The sequence below is a fragment of the Myotis brandtii genome, unplaced genomic scaffold (genome assembly GCF_000412655.1).
Source record: "Myotis brandtii unplaced genomic scaffold, ASM41265v1 scaffold639, whole genome shotgun sequence".
Taxonomy (NCBI): Eukaryota; Metazoa; Chordata; class Mammalia; order Chiroptera; family Vespertilionidae; genus Myotis; species Myotis brandtii.
Window position 1 is genome coordinate 94,911 of NW_005370452.1, and position 5,565 is coordinate 100,475.

The 5,565-nt window shown below is 47.6% G+C and overlaps 1 pseudogene; it reads left to right on the plus strand.

Moving 5' to 3' along the window:
• The first annotated feature begins 1,103 nt into the window (after nt 1-1,103).
• LOC102241710 lies at nt 1,104-2,195 on the plus strand (annotated as a pseudogene).
• Nucleotides 2,196-5,565: the final 3,370 nt, after the last annotated feature.

A 5,565-nucleotide genomic window follows, 5' to 3' on the forward strand; every position in this document is an offset into this window, starting at 1 on the left:
GGAGAGAGAGAACCTGTCTTCAGAAGCCCTCAACCTGCCCCCTGCCCTATTCAATCCTCTCCAATTCGGCTCCTCCCAGTGCAGCCTAAGCCCAACATCTCATAACATCTTAGGTATTCATTGTGTGTAACAGGCACTTGGTTATTAGAGTGCCCCTGGTTACCTGAGAACCTTGGGGGGGGAGGGGGCGTGCAGACTTGATTTTCTGAGGAGATAGAAATGAGCCAACAAATCCCAGCCCAGCACCCGCGAGGCGGCATCCCAGGAGGAAATCTGAGGAAGAGCTCCCTGTCCGGGTAACTCCCTTTGGAACTGCTCCCATGCAAACAAATACAGACAATTCTCTTTGTAAAAACCCACAGTTCATTCGCTACAAACACAGAAGGAAACCTGGTGACTTGGGATGGGGGGCAAACCAACAGGTACAGAATTTATATCAGGAAGAACAGTGTTTCCAAACTGAGTCTTCGGTCCACCTGGCCATGAACGCGTCTGCCCTTAGACTCACTGACTAGGACACACGTTTCACCTGTTCTTGTGTTTAATAAAATGGAGCCAAACACTGTAATGACGCAGAAGAGCTCTGAGAAAAGCCTTTTTAGGTGCTCACTTCCGTAGAAAGAAGAAGAAACCATTGTATATAGGAGTTCCTACAATGTAGCTGCAAAGCAAGTTTCCATTTCCAGATAAGAACACTTCTGGTGTGCATCACAGCTACCATCTTCAGAAAAAGTATGGCTTTTCTTTGTAAACAAAACAATACGGATTTAAGATCGTCTTGCCACATATTTTTAAAAAGGCACGCACAATGTTTTATCAGTCATCATAATATTCTCACAGACATCACCACAGGCAGCCTGTAGATGTATTAGATCTTGTGATTTACAAAACTGTCTGTGTGACCACCTTTACCCCCACAAACATGACACACACAACAATGCATGGTACTTCCTCCGAAGGTACACTGCCATGTAAGTGTTGGAAGAAGTGCCACTGCTGCTGGTGCGGTTCCGTCCTGCGCGTCCGTACCGCAGCACAGAAGCCCTTTATCTCCGTCCGCCTTCTCTCTCACCTAAGTGCGCGCTGCCCCCACCCCCACCCCCATGGAAGAGTCTATGGACATGGGCATGAGCCCTCTGAGGCCCCAGAACGACCTTTTCGGGTGTGAACTAAAGGCCGACAAAGATGATCACTTGAATGTGGATAGTGATGAAAATGAGCACCAATTGTCTTCACAAACGGTCAGTTTAGGGGCTGGTGCAAAGGATGAACTGCACATTGCTGACGCAGAGGCAATGAATTAGGAAAGCAGCCCAATTAAAGGAACACTGGCAACTCTGAAAACGTCTGTACAGCAACAGTTTCCCTTGGCGGCTTTGAAAGCACACCACCTGTGGTCTTAGGGTGGGCGTGTGGTTCAGGGCCTGGGCAGAGCAGTGGGCAGCGCTTAGTAGCTGTGGAGGAAGAAGCGGAGTCAGAAGATGAAGAGGAGAAGGGGGTGACACTCCTGAGTGTGTCTGGGAAGCGTTCTGCCCCTGCAGGCGGTAGCCGGGCTCCACAGAAGAAGGGAAACCTTGCTGATGAAGATGATGAGGAGGACAAGGATGATGATGATGATAAAGATGAAGATGGTGAGGAAGATGACGAGGAAGCTGAAGAAAAAGCTCCAGTAAAGAAATCCATAAGACATACTCCAGCCAAAAATGCACAAAAATCGAACTAGAATGTTGAAGACTCAAAACCATCAACACCAAGATCAAAAGGCCAAGAATCCTTCAAAAAAAAAAAAAATCTCCTAAGACATGGGAAGGACCTCATTCTTTAGAAGACATTAAAGCAAAAATGCAAGCAAGTATAGAAAAGGTTCTGGGTGGTTTCAGTAGATTTCCTTTCCTTGTGCAGTGATGAGTCAAGTCCATTGGAAAAATAAAATTTTAGAACCAGAAAATAAAAGAAGTGCCATTGTATGAACAGTGTATCCTTTAGCCCTGAAAAACCAAGTGCGTGCAGAGCAAACCCTTTCTCCACAAACCTTTCACACCCTGGTGGAGGCTGTTCACACACCCAGCGATGACACAAGGGGCCACACGGATTCGTTAGGAACACGTGGAGCCCGAGGCGCGGGGTAAAAATGTATGCACCTCATGCTCTGGGGAGAAAGTCAGTGTTTATACCAAGAGACTTGAAAATCTGCACACTTTGCTGGCCAGTAATTATTCTCTCATTTTTATCATAAAGACATCTTCCACAATATAGAGAGAATGCCTATTTTATTACACGTCGTTAACATCAGCAGAATGTTCACTGCGGTTTGGGGAAGTGTTGTTGTTTATGTGACCGTGGAGAGGTGGGCAAGAAAAAACCATGTCCTTCCATGAACGATGTGTGAGACTTTAACGTCAGAGAAAGGAGGGAACTTCAGGAAATTATTTAATACTTTTTTAAATACAATGAGTGCTCTCATATTTTTATTACAAGCGATCAAATCACTCCTCTGGAATGTAAGCACAAGCATTAGCTGAGATACCAAGCGAGGCAGCTTGCTTTCCACAGCGTCTGCATCGCACGGTCGCTTGCGTGGCATGCCACTCACAGCACGCAGGGCGTGGCAGCCCTCGCTCTCCGTAGTACTTACAGGTTATCAATCTGGGAATAGATTCAGGAAACATTTGGGTGGGATGAATGATTGCTTAGGACCTACACAGACGATAAAAGACCATTATTCTACACATGGGCGCATTACCAAACGTTTACACCAGGATTCTTTTAAACAGCAAACCCCCTAGCGCGTTTTGCATCCTCAGGCTTCAGTCTATACACCGTGCTGTAAGCAGTTCGAAAAGGAACAGCCGGAAGGGGGAGGCTGGGCTGCAGGCAGCAAGCAGACACAGGCTGGAAGGCCCCCGCCCCCTCAGCGGGGCGGCCTGGTCCTAAACACACTTGTTCATCTCTCTCTAAGCCTCACCTTCCCCAAGAGTCACATGGGGACAGCACTGCCTACTCCACTGCTTTCTCTCAGGGTTAAAGGTATGCAAATGCTTACCTCTCAATTAATGGAAGGAGTTTCTATTACTATTGTCATCATGCTTGTAATTCATAGAGAAGCATCTAATGCAGAAACATACTACATGCACAACAGGAAGGTTAAAAAGCCAAATTCCATCCTATTTATCACCCAAATAGAATAAAAAAAATCACTGACAATGTTGTCATGGACCAAAAACGGAAATCTCAAGGGCCCGTGTTGATGGCCGCAGCCAGATGCTCCTTCCAGAGAACACGTGTAACTTCCTGATGTGACCCATAAAGTAAGACACGGCAGCCAGAGCACGGGCCCTGGGTTGGTTGCTGTCCTCATTTGTGACCTTGTCAAACCGCCAGCCTCGGCCTGGGTGACGCTGAAGAGCAGTGGTTCTCAACCTTCCTAATGCCGCGACCGTTTAATACAATTCTTCATGTTATGGTGACCCCCAACCATAAAATTATTTTCTTTGCTACTTCATAACTGTAATTTTGCTACTGTTACGAATCGTAATGTAAATATCTGATATGCAGGATGTATTTTCATTGTTACAAATTGAACATAATTAAAGCATAGTGATTAATCACAAAAACAATATGTAATCATATATGTGTTTTCCGATGGTCTTAGGCGACCCCTGTCAAAGGGTCGTTCGACCCCCAAAGGGTCACAACCCACAGGTTGAGAACCGCTGCTGAAGAGCATAAGCAGAGCAGCAGTGGCCCGCTCCACGCACTAGTTTCCCCTGGACGCGGCTTTTAATTCCTCCTTTTCACCACACACCCATGTAACTATCAGCAACAACAACAAATCTAATATTCAGACAGGAAAAGGGAAAAGTGCATGAACCTCACCCTCCTCCACAGGCGATTCTCTCCTAAAGCAACAGGAAACATATGATAGCCTTTAAAACAACAGCCACCACCGTTTCACGCACCCTTTTGAAATGTTTGTGCTCATCAGGAAAGTCTCCACTGGGCATGTGTTTGAGGACATTGGTGGACGGATTCCCCATCACTTCCTGCACCCTGACCCTGGCTCAGTCACACCGTTTCTAGGGAGATGAGTCTGGAACTCTATTCAGGGACGGGTTCTCTCTTCACAACACAAAACAGGTGCCCCTCCTAAATCCAAAACACAGGTCTGTGTTTAAGTTTCCCACTGATTTTGTGAAAGTAAACAAACGTACTATTCTGTGCTATTGGGCACTTCACCGACCTCTTGCCACAGTAGCCAGCTCCCCATAAACTGCCGGCTCAGAGTGGACGGCAAAGCCCACACAGTGCCCCTTCACTGTCCACCAAATCCGCCCGGAGGAGCCGGCTGTGTGGCCTGAGGGCTTGCAGAAGCCTCAGATGGCAAACAGACAAGTATAAAAGAACATGTTTCCTTGAAGAGAAACTCAATTCCTGATTTCCCTTATTAAAAAAAAAATGTCAGGACTAGAATATAAAAGGATGTTCAGGAAAACAGCAGGTCAGGGAGGAAACCCTTCTGCCCTGGCTTCAGACTCCAGCACCTCTCAACCTGCTTTCCTCCCCCGGCTCCGGGGACGCGGCTGCCCTCGTGTGTGGGGACAAGAGCGTGTGCACCAACAGGAAGCTGGTGGAGGCCCTTCCTGGGCTCTGTGTCTCGGAGCCTTCCCAGAGATGGAAAATGGGGATAGGAGATGACCCGCCTGAAGCTCAGCATCCACTGACCAGCCCGCTAGACACGCGCCACTGCTGGTCAGAGAGGAGCCGCCTGGGGAGTAGCCATCCAGTGGCCATCCTGCGAGACAGCCGGGCACCAGCAACTACTGCCTCCACGGGCCTGGCTCTTTGTGAGTCTCTCCGTAGGCCGCAGACAGGTCTTATTCCAGCCTGCAGGTCTGCAGTGACTGCTGGGAGCTCTGATTCTAAATTTTTTCAAAATCAAGAATACCTCAAACCATCAAGAAGCCAGGATGGCAGGGGCAGGGCGAGTGCCAGAGACAGGCTGAGTGAAGGACGAAAGCTGTCACCTGGCCCTGCGGACAAAAAGGTGCCAAGGTGCCTGGTCAGAGAGCCATCATGGGCAGTCACGTGTGTGTTTCAGAAAGCTATCTGGGGGGCTCCTGCACACACATGCATGCACACACGCCTCACACATGCACATGCCCTCATATGTACACATCCCAGACCACACACCACACATGCACACCCTCATATGTACACATCCCAGACCACGCTGTACATATGCACACCTTCTTATGTACACATCCCAGACCACACACCGCAACACACAAAAACCACTCGCCTTGCCCGACTGGTGTGGCTCAGTGGTTGAATGTCAACCCATGAACTAGGACAGTGATGGCAAACCTATGACACGCGTGTCAGAGGTGACACACGAACTCATTTTTTTGGTTGATTTTTCTTTGTTAAATGGCATTTAAATATATAAAATAAATATCAAAAATGTAAATCTTTGTTTTACTATGGTTGCAAATATAAAAAAATTTCTATATGTGACACGGCACCAGAGTTAAGTTAGGGTTTTTCAAAATGCTGACACGCCGAGCT